The 17,768-nt window shown below is 36.9% G+C and overlaps 1 long non-coding RNA gene across 1 annotated transcript; it reads right to left on the reverse strand.

The window, feature by feature from the left end:
• Positions 1-2,425: 2,425 nt before the first annotated feature.
• On the reverse strand, positions 2,426-15,853 carry LOC106727651. The gene is made up of 3 exons (XR_001363889.1): positions 15,817-15,853; positions 10,397-10,399; positions 2,426-2,436 (listed from the first exon to the last, which is right to left on the reverse strand). It is a non-coding gene; the product is annotated as an uncharacterized LOC106727651 (long non-coding RNA).
• Positions 15,854-17,768: the final 1,915 nt, after the last annotated feature.

Genomic DNA, 17,768 nt, shown 5'->3' on the forward strand with positions numbered 1-17,768 from the left:
ATAGCCAAAGTCAATATGCATCAATCTAAATAATGTATAGTAAAATGTCTTCCCAAATTAGAGGTAGTCACTAGAGCATGTTTCACCATAAATTCAAAATATTTCTATATACTGTTGATTTTCATCAGGGCGATTGAACTCAGCCAAAGTCAATATGCATTGATCTAAATAATGTATAGTAAAATGTCTTTCCAAATTAGAGGTAGTCACTTACTAGAGCATGTTCCACCATAAATTCAAAATATTTCTATATACTGTTGATTTTCATCAGGGCGATTGAACTTTATAAAATAATTTAATGTTTTATTTTCTTTTACAAAGGCTAGAATCTTTCTAAAACAAGACATGTTTTAATAGAAAAGAGAAACAAAATCATAACAATCGAGTGCCATAGTGTGCTCAGCACTTACCATACAATGCTTTTATTTTGTTCTCAAGGTTAAAATGTATACATGATTAGCTCTGTTTACCATAGGAGATGAAAATAAGGCTCAGAATGTCAAGTGAGATATTCTATCACATGATCAACTGGTAGCGGAGTCAAAATTTTAATGCAGTTCTGTGTCCAATTTCTTTTTTATGAAATGGGAGCAATATCTAATTATGTCAAATATGATATAAATTAGAAAGTTTTATGTAGCATAAAGTGCTCATATAGATACAAATTACTATTACTATTTTCAGTGAAGGTCAAATATATCTTAGCACTGTTCTTGATTTTCAAGTCTTCTGATAACATACACTTAAAGACAAATATCCCCATCAAGGAAAAAGAGTAAAAAAAGTTCATGGATTTTCCTTTTGTTGTTTTTGTTCTAAAGTTTCCACATAACTTTTAAAGTTGCACTGCAGGCCTTGATCATATTTGTTGATTAAGCATGTGTAAAATTGAACATCTTTAATGAGAAATGCAAGATTTATGGGATTAAAAATTGCTTTGGAAAATTAAAACAAAATTTCATTTAGTAATGGTCACCATTGGCCTATAATCAAGGCAGCAACTTCTAGGCAAATAAATAAATAATTCTCTGGTTTTATTTGATGTGTAAGCAGAGGATAATCTAGCAATTTTTTCATTATTCTTATCTGCTGGGCCTTCTACCTCTCAACTCCATAATGGAAAAGCTGAATATAAATAAGCAAAATGTGTTTATATTACAGTATATTTTAAATAACCTAGATCAGTTTGTGCTTACTTTCTAATTGAAACTGTTTATATCTACTTTTTTTTTTACATTCTGTGCTTCCATATAGTAGACATTAAGGGATTAAATATAATAACTCTCCACTTATTCAGAAGAGCTCTACTTTTTTACATTCTGTGCTTCCATATAGTAGACATTAATGGATTAAAATATAATAACTCTCCACTTATTCAGAAGAGCCAGCTTGTCATAAGGCCTCAGAGAAGCCAGAAATACCCAAACACCCTGCATTAAAGCTCTTAGTTATATATGTGAAACTATTGACTTTTTAAATTTGCAATTATTTTAAGGTCTAGTTCTCTCACTTCTCACCTTCTGATAGATTGGTAGAAGCAAAGGTCAGACGCTGTCTAAGGAAAGTAAAGCATGAGCAGAGGTGATGGTTGGCAGCCTTTTACCACAGTGTCCACAAAACGTGGCCCATAATGATTGTCCTGGATCAGTGATGGCGAACCTATGACATGCGTGTCAGAGGTGACACGCGAACTCATTTTTTGGTTGATTTTTCTTTGTTAAATGGCATTTAAATATATAAAATAAATATCAAAAATATAAGTCTTTGTTTTACTATGGTTGCAAATATCAAAAAATTTCTATATGTGACATGGCACCAGAGTTAAGTTAGGGTTTTTCAAAATGCTGAGCTCAAAAGGTTCGCCATCACTGTCCTAGATCATGAAGAAAGGGCTAAATGATGTTAATGATGCTTGGAATTTTCTGGTTAAGTCATGCATTTCAGAACGATTGCCCTCAACTGTGGTTAAGTTCAGGTCACTGTAAAATTGAGGTGTGTGTGACTGTGTGTGTGTGTGTGTGTGTGTGTGTGTGTGTGTGTGAGTGATTGCCAATGCCTTGTTAAAGTAGGCAGCATTTGAAAAGGATCTTAGTAAAGGAAACAAAAATCATCAGGAAGATGAAAATAAGGCATATATTTTGAGAAGAGGGGATACCATAATCCAGTTTTTTTGTGACTTGAAAGAGAGGTGAATGGTGAGTTGCCTATTATAGCAGGAATAAGTGAGAGGGTTACCAGAAGCCTGGCTCCATCTTTCTTTTAAGTCTTTAATTATTGTTAAAGCATCCTTCTTCCCTACAAACTAAAGGACTCTACAATGGGGTATCACTAGTTATATATATACTAGAGGCCCAGTGCATGGATTTGTGCACCAGTGGGGTCCCTCGGCCTGGCTTGCACCCTCTCACAATCTGGGACCCCTAGGGGGATGTTGGACTGCCAGTTTCAGCCCAATCCCTGCAGGCCAGGCCAAGGGCCCCACCAGTGTACATATCCATGCACTGGGCTGGTTTCAGCTTGATCCCCACAGGCCAGGCCGAGGGACCCCATCAGTGCATGAATCTATGCACCGGGCCTCTAGTATGCATATAAGATCTTTGATTCCTCTCTTCCCACCCTCCTCCCTCCTCCCTTCCCTCTGAGATTCATCAGTCTGTTCCATGTTTCCATGCCTGTGCGTTGAGCATCTACCCCCTGGTGGTCAGTGCGCGTCCGATCTACTGGTAGAACAATTGAATGGTCGGACAGGTTGAGCTGTCTCTTAGGCTTTCATATATATGTAGATTGTTGTGATTAAAGAGCTTGTGATATGGTTTAGTTAGAAAAATAAAGGAATAGAATATGCCCTAGTATGCAAAAAGATAAAAAGAAGTCAACAATCCATGCAAAAACAATCTATCATAAGCCATGGATTGTGCTACTTATTTTTTTACATCTCATTTCATCTAATTTTCATAAGAGTCATAAATCACCACCATTGTTGTTATTCTTATTTCAGGTAAGAAAACTGAAAATCAGAAAAATTCATTGTCTTACTAACAGACATAGAGCAATTCAGTGCCAAGCTCAAATTTCATACTCAGATATGCCTGGCTCCATATCTGTGTGTTTTTCATCACACTGTATTAGCAGCTTGGGAGAAGGAACTCTGCAAAAGGAAAAGTAGTACACGATCAAAAATATGGCTTCTAAACTTTACCTACTGCAAAATAATAGCGGTTTGAAATCCTGAATAGATTATTACAAATGAATTAATGAATAAATAAATGTTGGACAAAAATTATGTGCCAGTGATAATAATGACGTGCACTCTTAATTGAGCATTTATTATAGGGAAAGCAACATATTTTACATACCCTTCTACACAGACACTGGGGCGGTGGGGGCTTGCCTGAGGTAAAAAAAAAGGGGGTCGGGGAGGGGGGGATCAATTGGGGAAAAAGGAGACATGTAAAACTCAAGACAATAAAAAAAAAACAAGTAGCACAATAAAAAAATAAAAATAAAAAAGAATGACTTCATATACAGGGTATGGCAAAAGTAGGTTTACAGTTGTTCATATGGAAAATAATATAATAATTAATAAATAATAATACAAGAATAAACTCTGCTTTGCATACTCACAACTGTAAACCTTGGGGTAAACTTTTGCTCCACGCTGTATTAAAAATGAGGAAACGGTGACTAACATATTTTAAATAATTTTGCAACCATGACGTAATTTTAAGTGGTGAAGCTAGATGAACTAGTCTGTGCTTTCCCCCACGTTGGTATGATGCTTCTCTAATAACCCAAAAAGGATTAAGTTTAGTTGAAGAAAATAGGAATTAGTATGAGATTAGAAAGTGAGTACTTAATGATGTTTGCAGGAAACAACAGATTTCTCATCACTATATATAATCAGCTGTTTGTGTAGACATCTATCTTTGGAAATAGAAGCACCATAGTGCTTTGTGATGTCCCTAAAATGATATAATTAGCTGTAAGAAGGCAGTCACTTTAAAAGTCTATACTGTACAAGCATCTGCTATTGTTCTAATTTTTATAATGACTTGGAACTGCCAGCTTTCTACTTTATCCAAACCCAATGAGACATTGGGGCAGTTTGTAACCTAGTCAAAATTATTAGCAATGAAAAAAAAATGAACTACCACAAAATTTGCTTAAGATTTTCAAATGATGTGGTTAAGGAAAAGACTGAAATAACTTCTTAGAGATCTAGTTCTAGCGTTGGGTCTTCCAGGAATTCAGCATATGACTATGTATGCATCACTGACATGACCAGGCCCCCCTCATATGTTACAGTGTTGGTTCTACCATTATACATTTCAATAGTCTGAAAGAACTGTAGACTGGGATAAAAAGAGTGCTTCTTAATTGTGAAATATTGATCAACTTAGATCCTTTGAGTCCTATTTTTTCATCTATAAAGTTTTGCTATCTGGTTGGCCTACTGAATAAAATTGTGCTGAGGATTAAAATGAAATAATGAACTGAAAGTGCACTAAATTTTATAAAATGCTGCAAGTCATAAAACAGTTCACACAAATGTCTTGTACATTGTAGACATATTAAATATTTATGGCATGGATAGCAGACAAGGGGCCAGTATTGAATAAGGTTTAAGAGTGTAGCCCTTGAGTCTGACTGCTTGGGTTTAAACACTGACTTCACAGTCAGTCTTTCCTAGGTGATAAATTAACCGCTCTGTGTCTCTGTTTTCTCCTGTATAAAATGGAAAGTAGTATCTTCCTTGTGGGCAGTTATTGAGGATTAAATAAGACATTCCATGGAAGGTGCACATGTAAGTATGCTATTAAATAGAAAAAGTTATGAATGTTACTGTTTTCCTGAGGTTCAAATGAAACCAGTAAAAAGAAGGAAGAGATTTAGGAGGTCTCCTTAGATTCTCCTGCCCTGCAAGAGCTTATGAGTGTGTCGATGGAGGATGGTTAATTTGCATTGACACAGATGATTTGAATTCACAGCTTCTGTTGCAGACCTAGTATTTCTGAAATGATTAAACAACTGAACACTATCTAGGAGATTATCCAGGACCATAGCAAGACACTAAACCCTTTCCCATTGCTCTGTTTTTTTTCTAAACCCCAAAATGAATACTGAAAGTCAAGGACAATAAGAGAAGCAGAGGGGGTAAAAAAGTAGGGTAGAATATGCCAGTAATTTTATGGATTGTGCTTATGACATAGAGCAAAATTGGACAATTAAATACATGTTCTTTTCTCTGCTGAGAACATCCTTTCCTCCTTTTCCTGTCTATGAACCTCAGAACTTCTTCCAGCATCCATGAGTCCCTATGCCCTACTCTGGCTGTATTTTATCAAATACTAAAACTATCTGTTTGCCTATTGGTGAAGCCTTTCCATAATATAAGTTCCTCAAAGACAAAGACTATACTCATATCTATGTCCCTGAGAGATTACTTGGCATACATTAGGGACTCAATAAGTTTTTATTAAATTAGACTAAATTGTTGTTCTACTGATCATACTAATATATCTTAAATTTTAAATCACTTTTGAAAGAAGTTCAAAATCTACTCTATAATTTTCTTGACTAAATTTATTATTCACAACATTTTATTTTTAATCATTCCTATTGGCACAAAACAAACATCTGTTAACATTCAGAGAAAAAAAATGTACCCATTCTACACAATACTCCACAAAAGCTCTTAACTTCCTACCATTTTTTATAAACAAGTGATCCAAGATGTTGATCTAGATTTATAACACAACTTAAAAGGATTAGCTGCTGTTGGTTAACTTTCAGTAAGGTTCTCTGATAGATGTCCATGTCTTGTCTAACTGCCTGCTATTACAATTGTCCTGAAGCTAAGTTCCTTAAGGCATAAAACTGGAGTTATTTATTAACCAATTATGTTCATTGTTGAGAATGGGCTCTACTTACTAAAAAGGAAAAAGACATATACTCTTCTTGTTTGATTACAGTGAACTATAACACAGCTATTTCTGTTTTTCCACTTTTTTTAACCTAACTCTTTGGTTCAATCAAGGAAACTTTCTATAATGGCAGGAAAAACCTTTACCTACTGAACTCTTTTCCAAGGATTTGTGCAGGCTTCCTGAGGAACATAGACTGTTTGGCTTCTTTCACAGGATGATTGCCACTTTGATCATTTGTTAACGCATAGGTACTTTTTAAAATATATTTTTATTGATTTCAGAGATGAAGGGGGAGGGAAAGAGAGATAGAAACATCAGTGATGAGAGAGAATCACTGATTGGCTGCTTCCTGCACGCCCCCCACTGGGGATCAAGCCCGCAACCCAGGTATGTGCTCTTGACTGGAATCGAACCCGGGACCCTGCAGTCGCAGGCTGATGCTCTATCCACTGAGCCAAACCAGCTAGGGCTAAATGCATAGATTTCATATATATATGATTTGTATTTCATAAAAATCATAACTACCAGTTATAAAGCTATACAACAAAATTAAATAGTTTATAATTAAATTATACTGTAAACAGATGGTATTAGGACTTAATTTTGGAAAAAAAATATTTTTCTTCAATTTTCTGGCCATTATCTTTTAACATTCTATTATTGACTGAAATGTCATTTGACAAAATGTACATTTTTCTGTCCCAATTCTCACATGGAACAACATTAGGAATTTTTTAAAAAGTACTATATTTTCCTCATTGACATTTACATAGGCCACACATAAAGCAATGGTAGATATTCAGTAGTTTACATATGCAATACTCTTTAATGTATAATGTATAATGTTTACCTGAGCATATATATTCTTGGATATAAAGAAAAACATTTAAACTTAAGATGCAAATCTATCATATACTCAACTGAAATTCAGATTTCAGTTGAGTATATGATAAGAAATAGAAATAAGGAAAAGATTAGAAGTAGCAGGAAACCCAAATTCAACAATGATAGGGAGAAAATTAAGTAAGGTTACAATATGAAGTATAGGATTATCTTCATTCTTGGTTGAGTGAAGATAATGGTATATGTGGGTGCATATACCCCTCTTTAACCAAAGCATTATGGTTTCCTCTGGATCTATTTAAATATTCTTACATTCATACTCTGTGCACACTTAAGTTATTGATGGTTACACAAAATAGGACACCCATTCTCTCGCTAAATAATACAATCATGATTTCATTAAATTTGTCATTATTGAAAATTGTACTGTAGAAAATACACCAGCCAATCACTTTCAGAACCATTCAATTTGCTCATGTCCATCTAGAATGAAAGGCTTGCTGCACAGCTGTGTTTAAGACTGTATAATGACTTTAAATCTAGGACATAGACTCTTTTTGCATGTCCAATCAATTTGTTAGAAATCTGATCCTGTGCTAATAGGGCTGTGTGCATTAAAATTCATTCTTTGAAAATTGTATCTGAACTGGATGCTGCATACAGCCTTTGAACTCTATCAACTTGATTTTGCCTTTTATTCACTTTCCAGAAGAGGTTATTTTTTTCTTTGAGAAGGAGACTATTGTTTTCAGAGGCATAAACTGAAGACTAGAAAATTTCACATATTGTTGCTATGGAACTTTTAAGTTAGTATGTGTTGATGGTAAAGTAGTCAGATTCAAATGCATGAAACATATCGCCCCACTTTCTATGGAAGTCCATGCGGCCTTGAAGCAATGTTTTCTTACTAATTTTAGAATTACAGCTACATGCAATAAGCTATGATACCAATCCCACTCTAACACAAAAAGTGCTTGAAATAAGACTATCAGACAAAGCATAAATGAAAAATAAGTTAGGGTGTATACCAGGAAATCAGAAATTTTTGGTAACAAAAGAAAAGCAAAATAATGCAGTTCTCTAGTTTATATTCTCAGTTAAAGAAACCTCTTTTCTTAATTTTTCTCCATTAGCATACTCATTGAAAACTCAAAGTCTAAACTAATTTGTGACAACTGTCATCCAATATTATGACTTTCTTGGTTTTGTAATCTCCTGTGATAATTACACATTCTTTTTTTAGATGGCATAGTAATAACCAATATATGACTCCAACATTCTGAACTCTGCATGCAATCATGTCATTCTACCTTGTTTTCATAATACCATTACACAGTATTAAAACTCTGTAAATCAGTGTTTGGCATAAAGCTGTTCAAATCATAACAGTGAATGAGGCATAAAAATGTCATAACATGATTATCATACCTCATGAAACAAGTACTATAATTATCACATCCTGGTTATCCAAGCTATTGAAGAGGCCAAAATACCATATACAACTATACTAACAATAAGAAATAACCTGTGAGCAGTTCAGTCAAAGCCAGTTTCACCTGACCTTCAAGGAAGGTCCCTGTGCTCAAGGAGTGACCTTTCTTTCCTGTTCTGTGAAAGAGGTATGAAATGTGACTGTCAGTGATGTGACTAAGTGGTAACTGTGACTATAAGTTAAGTGACTAAAGATTGAACCACCAGACATCACGCAAAAGTAGCCAGTAAGGAGTCCTAGCTATAAAGTTCCATAAGACAGGAGTTATATTTTAATACCTTATCTCTGTGCTCAACATAGCATCATGCACATGGCTTTGTAAACCATGAAAATATGTTTTAATTGAATTTATTTATTGGATCATGTCACTGATCACTCTGCTCAGGGCAGAAGTTCCTCAGATCAACCAAAGCTATGGGATTGGTAGGATCACAGTTTTCTTTACCATTTGAACCCTTTGAATCCTTTGGAAAAGAAGACAGGGTATAAATAAATACCTAAATAAATAAAGTTCTGAAATTAGGTGTGCTTCTCATATTATTAGCTAGTTTTTCTTTAGAATTCAAGGTTATCAAAACATACTCCTTTGTCTGTATAATACAAACAGACAGTAGGTGATGCTCATAGACTAAGAAAATGAGAGACACATTTTGAGGCATGTCTGGGCTATAAATTAGGATTGGGAATTGAACAGAAATTGAGAGAGAGAGAGATGCTCTTGAAGAGCTAAATTTTCAGACGCTTCTCTCCTCTGCATCCATAGATTTTCCCCATGATTCTCCCTCCCTTCCTCCAATTCACACAGTTTCTACATGAGGCAACCTCTAGGAACAATCATGAGGAAGAGACATCCCTAAGACTCACTCACTGATGCTTCCATCAGCTCACTGCTATGAAAGTTGACAGGAGGCGCTCCCTAAGACAGAGGGACTCAAGCACACCAGGGCAGGTGGAGAGGGACAGGTGCTCACACTGCTTGCTGCACTAAGCTCACACCTCACCACAGAAGGACTTACTTTTGTAGCTGTGGCTCATGTTACCTAATTTGACATAAATTAACAAAATAATTTGCTAAATTATATATTTTCCCATATGAATTATAATAAAAATTTTAAATACTCTATAATTGAGTTTTTATTACTTTCCTACAGGGCAATAACTGTCTTCACAACTGGGTATAATCCCACTCCATTTTTTCCTATTTATTTACTTACTTATTATTTTTATTGCTTTCTATCTATAACCTAAAACATTTTCTTATAGTGATAGATGTAACTCTTTTTCTTAGAAGGAAACAGGTAAATAAATTAAAAGAACTAAAAAATAATCACTTCATAGCTTATCAAATTTAAATGATTGTTCAGGACTTCATTTTTTATACATATTCCTGTGTTTAAAAATTATAATACTTTTAAAATTCTTTCATTATAAAGTCATTCAATCAAGTTTGCTTTGTTTTGCCTCTTCCTAAAATGCTGAACTCTTGAAAGCAGGGCCCATTTCCTATTAGTTATGATTATATTTATCTCTATGTTATTATTAACAGTTTTTAGATACATATTTGATGCCAGGTGACTTAACTTTCATTGTTCTGATCAGCATGTAGAAACTTGACCATCAATTAGAATATTAACAATACTGATATTGTATTGCTAACTCTGCAGTAAGCTTTAAGACATATTTCAATTTTTCCTAAGAAGCTGTAAATACTTACTCAGAAAATGAGTGATTTATTTTTGATAGAAAACAAAAAAGTTATTTTAAAAGAACATTCAGGAGGAATCCCCTAACAACTCATTACAAAAAATGTTATGACTGAAAATAGAAAGAACTCCTTAGTTTTGGGTTATAAATTGAGTCTTTGAACCATTTGGATGCATTTAGCAAATTATGCTTTTAAAATGTGCTGTAATAATTTCATCTAAATCTATCACTTACTCTTTAGGTGTATCTGCTTCCCTTGCTTCTGTTCTCATGTGACGTGTTTTTAGACCTTATAAAATGGAGTGGTATATATGTTGAAGTAATTCAAGTTTTGTAAATCAAAAAATATTTTTTGTCAGTCACCAGATCTCAAGAAACTAGTTTGGTAACCTTGATTGTATCCCCAATAAAAATTTTAGTACATTCCAACTGTCTTATCACTTAGATTGGAAGTCTAACAGGCTACAAGTATATTTTAAACAGATAACACTGCTGATAACAAAAAATAAGGTACTTCACAATCAAGAGGAAGAGATTTATGAAAACAGTCACAAATATATATTTACTCATGTATATGTCTCATATACTATTTAAACTAAATTGCGTATCTGTTATTTAAAATCTGTTTAAAATGACATTTCAATTTGAAGCAATTCATATATAACGAGCTTGCTGCTGAAGGTGGGCTGCAGAAGCTGTGGGTTAGGAAATGAGTGGACTCAAATGCAGATACATAAAAACACAATTCTCACCGACCTTGAGGTTTAAGCCATATCAATTCACAGTGAAATAAACAGGTGTAACCACACCAGAGAAAACAAGAGCCTTGCTGGCTGGCCATGAGAGAGGCTCCTTTTATGTATGGAGAAGCTGAAACGTTACCATTTCAAGGATCCCTGCCTTCCTTTTTCTTCTAAGAGAACTCTGCCACCTGCACAGTTTCTGTGGAACACTTCAGAAGATATCTTTCACTTACCTAAAAGACAGAAGAAAAACAAATAAAGCATTTTAACATCATTTCATGGTGGATTTTTTCCCCCAATCTTAATTTTAAAAACATTCATTCTGTAATAGATGTTTCTAAAATGTTGTGTACCCATCAAGTTTTGTAAATCAAATCCTACTTTCCCCTTTTCTTGACATTACAGAATTAGATTATTTTTTGAATATTTATAGTTCATTGATCACCATCCCCGATAAAATCATTTAAATGTCTAGCATCAACCAGAGTATCTTGTACTAAAGAAAGTAATGTCTCAATATAATGCAGAGAAAGGTCCGCTGGCACCTTTCATGGCATACTGACACATTCCATAGGCCCAATGCTTAACAGAACTTTAACTCCCCTTTCCTCCACATGAGGATGCTCATCTCCCTGCATTGTTGATGTTCTTAAGCTAGTTCTTAAGCCTTTTAGGCTACAAACCAGAGAAGCCAAACAGTCCCTAGAGTAAAAACAAACAAACAAACAAAAAAACTCTCTGCTTCAGATGAAAACTGCATTGGTCTCCTTGGGGATTTAAGCTCCCGCATTCCCTATCTGCCACTGGATGTTGCTGATTTATATTGTATCTTAACATCCACATCCACAATGCACATCGGAAGCTCTTGGCTTTCATCCCACCCAATCTGAGTACAAGGAATGAGATCCGTTCTGTGGGCATGTGACAAATGAAGCTGTTATCAACATACAATAGAAGCGACTGGAGCTATCACAGAGGGTTGCGAGGGCCCCGGCATCACAGCCTCTGCGTGTAGCTGCTGTTTTGTAGGAGCTGACACACTTTAATAAATGAAAATGATTAGATGGGAACTGCTGAGTGAGGTGACTGCTCGGATGACTGCACTTGGAATGGCACCTAAGACAACAAGGGACAGTTTCCCGCATGCGTGGAGCCTGCTTGATTTGGGTGGAAGATATGCGTCTTCTTTCAAGGAGTTTATTTGACTCATTTAATTTTAAATAGGCAAGCTCCTGAAGGGTATCAAATAGTAAGGTTCCTTTGTGACACCCCAGGTTATTAAATAAATTATTATGTCTTAGGGAAGCTCTAAAACACTATGAAAAGATAAAGTGTTTTGCCATACTTTACTACACTTGTCCTCATGTAACCAAAAGCCAATATAAAATAAAGTGTGCAGGTCTGTAACTATGTATTAGTATTAAAACAGGATTACATTGTATGATAAATTTCTACACTCATACCTGTGAGGAAGAAAAATGAGAGGATGAAGGCTATGCAGATACTCATGTCTTTGAATACTGGCTTTTCTTAGTCAAAAATCTTCCTTTCTTAGTAAAGCAATCTGTGATTAATACTCTGTGATACCCAAACCTAATCCACCATAATTGTATTTCTTGGCCAAAATACTAATCCTCTAAAGCAAAGTGAACTAGAGGCTAGTATATTTTAATTTAGTCTGTAAAGGGGCCATAATAAAGCTAGGAAAATAATAATAATAGAAGGTGATAATGACTTTCACATTTGCAGTTTCAAGTTCTCCTGGGTCAGTAGTAGCAGGCAGATGCTACTGGAGGTGTTTTGATAGCATGAGAACGAGACGAGAAGCAATCTGATATTCTGGAGGCAGTATTGCGGGGTGTTTAAATGCGTACACTCTGGAGTGAGGATTCCTGAGTTTGAAAAGTTACTTAAACTACCTGAACCTCAATGTCTTCATCTCCAATATGGTAATGACCATGTACATACATCATGACATCATGTGCCTGTCCCCTGGAGCCCGGTACATGTTAGCTATTACTCTTTTTTGACTCTTGTGTAATCTCAGCTGCATTGCCTTTGCTTTGCTGTGGGAAAGGTGAGGTGGACTTCAAGCAGAAAAGGAAGAGGGGACTACCCATACAAAAGTTTTACCTTATGGCTAGGCACAGAATAGGCTGATTGCCCGTCTTTTTGGCAATGGCTTAGGGAATTTGCTGAGGAAGGGAGGTGATACTGAGAGATGAGAATAACGATGCTGCTTTCCAATTGTGTGACCTTTACTGCTCCCAAAATGTTTCAAGGTTTGCTCTCAATGGGTTCCTATGCTCCGCTGGGGAAAGGGGTGCACTGAGGAAAGTATGGGTAGAAGCTCAGGTAGAGTCTCTTAGCTCACAGGGCAGGGATAGTATTCTGAGTCTCAATGCTGCTGGGAAGGATTATTAGTAAAACTTTGAACACAGTACCTTGGCTAGAAAGTAAACTGAAAAAAAAATTATTTTTTCTCGTTGTCACTGTCATGAAATGATAAAGTTTTAATAGTGTTGTGGTGCCTAGATTATTTTCACTGAAAAGAGAAAGAAATGGTAGGAGAAAGTGAGAGCACACTGCAGGCCAGCCTTGTTTCCAGAACCTTGGGCAAGAATGCACATGCACATATTTTATCATTATAAATTAAGATAATAAACTGATGATAAGACATGTTCGATCCACCCACCTAGACAATCTAGCTTCATAATGACCTTGCAAGGCCAGGTTAACATTTTAAATTCTAAGGCATATTGGAGTTCTATACCCAAACATAGTGTCACAAGGAGAATTGGCTCCAACCCCAAACCTGAGCCATGGGCTTCCTCCTGTTCCTTCTCACCTCTGGCTCAGTCAGCACTGTGAGGAAACATATTCATGTGGACACCTTCAAGCTAATACCCCAAGCAGACAGCTTCAATGTTGGCCACCTCTTTAGTCCAGACATGTGCACACTAAGTGGTATAGTTTGCCCTTAAAAGAACAGACCCAGGAAAGAATTCCTTCCAGACCCTGGAAGCAGGCTCAGGGCCACTTGTGTAGAGAAATTTGGAGTTCTCTGAACCTGGATTACAGACTAGAAGGGGTGGTAGGGGCCCTGTGTGGGCATAGCTCTTAGACTGCTAAAGATCCCTCCCTCACCTCCTGAGGAGGAGTGTAGCTGAATGGGGGGATGCTCTAAAACATGAGTCTCCTGGAGGGATCCTTTGTACCCAGGGCTAAAAGTCATACTGCCCCATGGAGTCTTGAATAACACCCACAAGGGGGAAGAACATAAGATTTCCTAAAAATAACTGAGGTCATTATTACCTTCCAAGTTTCTATTGAACATCAGCACTAAAAAACTCACCCACACACTCTAATTGCATCCCTACTGCCTCTCTCATAGTTGTCATTGTTTGGTGTTGTGCCCCCTTCTGATATTATAATTCTCACTCAGATTTCAATAGGTATATACCACGTGGAGAGCATAATGAAGCAGCTGCTGAACAGCTGCAGCTAAACAAAAACAAGACAATATAACCCAAAAAGTCTTCTCCAAAGAACCCTGGGAATAATAAGAAGAATGTGCCAAAATTGAAATCTGGCCAGGCATTGAAACTATCCCTGCCATTTTCTCAGATGTGTCATGGGATCCTCAATTGTTGCCCATGGTCAAGCTTTGGGTTTTAGGTCTCCTTTAAAGGATGTGACTATAAGAACCCAAACTACAGTGTAAGAGGCAAACAGTTCAGTGCTGATACATGACTACTATCCCTGCAAGGATGGTTTTCACAGTAGAGCTCCCACTGGAAATTCCACATACATCAAAATCATAAATAAATAATATTATGTAAGTACTAAATGGACCTAGTGGTCTAAGATAGGTTAATCAAAGCTTCAGGTATTTTGAAATCAGATTTGTTTGATTTTTCTACAGGTTCCCTTTTTTACTTCATGATAATGAAACAAAAACTTTTCTAAAAATAAACAAAAATGAACCACTATTACCTTGGTTAAGTGCCATTCACATTTCCTGAAAAAGTCATCTTGTCATTTAATGTAATCAAAACAACAACTGGAAAGTTCTAAACTCTTGTTAAGGAACCATTAACTATTACTATTTATCCAAAGACTTCTTTGTTTAAGTAGATATAATTCTTAGCCTCAGATAAAAAACAGTAACAATGAAATTTTATCTGTTGAGGTAAAATTCCTTTTTTTTAATCAAAGGAAGTTTATAGAAACACTATCAAAAGAAAGAAGTTGCTTGGCCTACGTTGCCCACATGGATATTATTAGCTTAAGTGATAATTACAGCTATAGCAACTCTACTCTCTATCAGCATCCACATTGGCAGATTAGAAATGTGTATAACTGAAACTTGAGGAAGGAGGAAAGAAGGAAGGCGGGAAAGAAGGAAGATTAGTATACTTAAATGCTACAGGAGACTACACAATAAGAATAGTCTTATACTTAAATGACACTTTATAATTTAAATTATTTTTTCATGCATCCCATTTGATCCACAAGACAACCATGTGCAATACTGTGTCTAGGAAACATACTCATCCATCACCTGCCTTTTAGTTTTCTGTTCCATCTCTAAACCACAAATGGAGAATCACTTCCTTTGATAAAGGAGGGAGTAGACAGAATTAGGACTTGACCCTTGTTTTCCCACTAAGCTTCATTTTATCTAATAGCAACCTATGGAATTTACATGTAGAAGTAAGTATTTTACATGCACTAAATTACATTTCTTCACCTGGAAAACCTTTTACTCACAAAGTTAAAAGATGAGACTGAGCAAGAAGCATTTGTTTGGTCAGTTATGAAAACTGACCCTTCTATTTATTTCACCTTCTGTGTTACCTTCATTTTCATCTTTTTCTGCAAGTTTCTCTACTTGACTTATGGTATTATTCCTTTGTTCTATCTTTGTCATTTTTTTAAATTTTTTATTTATTTACTAGAGGCCTGGTGCACGGATTTGTGCACTGGAAGGGTCCCTTGGCCTGGCCGGTGGGGATCAGTGGGTCTCGGCACTGCCACAGGCCGGCCTTACCCGCCAGCTCATTGGGCTTCAGCACACTGCCCTCGTCAATCCCACACAGCACACAGTAGTGCGCAAAGTGGCAGGTGGTCAGGGAGGAGCCCACGCCCGGGCTGGGCACCACACCGCTCCAGCTCATCCCAGCCCCGCTGCACTGCTGCTGCTCAGGCGTGCAGGGGGAGTGTCTGTGGGAGAGGCTTGCGCCACTGCAGTTGCGCTTGCCAGCTGTCAGCCTGGCATCTGTCTGTCAGCTGAGTGGGGCTCCTGCTGTGGGAATGCACTAATGGCCAGGGGCCAGCTCTTATGTTGAGCGTCTGCCCCCTGGTGGTCAGTGTGTCATAGCTACCGGCCGGTTGTCCAGTCATCCGACCGTCCAGTCATCCGGTCACTTAGGCATAAATTTCCATTAAGTCCCCCAAAGATTCAGATGACCAATTCCTTATCTTTTACTGCTGTATTATATAGAGTAGTATACTAGAGGCCTGTTGCATGGAAATTCGTGCAAGAATAGGCCTTCCATCTCCCAGCTGCCAGCACTGGCTTCCCTCCGGCACCCGGGACCCGGGCTTCTCTCTGGCCCTGGCTTTGTCCAGAATGACACCCGGAAGGACATCTGGTCTAATTAGCATATTATTCTTTTATTATTATAGATTTTAGTCCTGGTTTTCTGGCACAAACTAAAATGTGCACAAAAGTTAGTGTCAGGATTGAAACAACACATGTTTTGTAAAACTTTTGTCATGTTTCTGCTTGTATATCATACCTACTAAGAAGATTTATATCCAGGTTCATTTAATTTTGAATGGTTTTATAAGTTTCATTATCCTCTCCTCACCGAACTCACACCATGTTTGCTTTCTTTGACACCCACTCCCTTAGTGGCAATTGAACTTGTTTCTGTTCTTTTCCTATCATCGACAACCCTCCTCCTCTACAGATGTGGCTAAAGGAAATTAGGGAACTTTATGAAGGTTATACACTTGTCGACCGCTCTGCAATTCTGCCCCTAGGAAACATCCATACTCCTTGCCATCTGCCTTCTACATTTTTTCTTCATTCTGTCTATAAACCACAAATGGAGAAAAGGTGGTGAAGCATACAAAGCTAAAGGAAAAGGGACTTAGGAATATTTTATTCAATATTATAGCAATTGGTATGTGTGTATTAGAGGGAAGGCAATTCATATGCTTGTCCCTGGTGTTCTCCACCAGTGAGTCTGATTTTGCACGTGCCACAGATCAAGCCTTATAAGCAAGGTGTTGTCTCACATGTTCATGTATCTATTATCTAAGAACTGTCCCAAGTTTAATTTTGCTGAAATGCTATTCTGATCACACCCAGATTTTACAAGCAACTAACCTGTCTTCGTTCACTGCCACTCCAGAGGCAAAGGTGCTGTGTGAGTTGCAGCTACATCATCCTCATAACTACTATGCTTCATCATTCATTTCCCCTGCTCCCTCTCACATTCCTCCCCCTTCTCTTTTCAGCTGGGATGGAGGAGTAAATTACATTATATTCCTCTGCTCCATAAACTATGTCAATTTCTGTGGAAACAATATTAAATATGGTAATTTTGCCTCTCTTTTTCTTAAGCCATTACATTCTCTAACCTCAGTCACACTGAACTTTGAAAGAAAACAACTGCAAAGGCTCCTGGGTAATGCCATTATGCTAATTTGTCAGTGCTAATCTGTAGAAATAAAAAAAATGTAGCTATTAGTGTGGGGAATCTCTGAAAAGAAGGCATGGCACACTTTCCCCTCAGGCCTCTCCTGGGCCTGCAGTCCACTTCCCCTGAGCTCTTTCTTTGTTGATTAGAGATCTTGACCTTTTTACTCAAGTCAACCCTGCATCTCTCTCACCTTAACACATAATTGGCAGGGTTAGATTTGATCTGAACTCAGCCCACAACACACAAAGAAGACAACTTAGTCTGAAATTGGGTCCTTCTCTGGGAGGGGTGCTCACCAAATGCCCCAAGAGAATTGTTGGGACCATACTTCGAAAAAGGGGCA

This window comes from Myotis brandtii, unplaced genomic scaffold, assembly GCF_000412655.1.
Source record: "Myotis brandtii unplaced genomic scaffold, ASM41265v1 scaffold46, whole genome shotgun sequence".
NCBI classification, from domain to species: domain Eukaryota; kingdom Metazoa; phylum Chordata; class Mammalia; order Chiroptera; family Vespertilionidae; genus Myotis; species Myotis brandtii.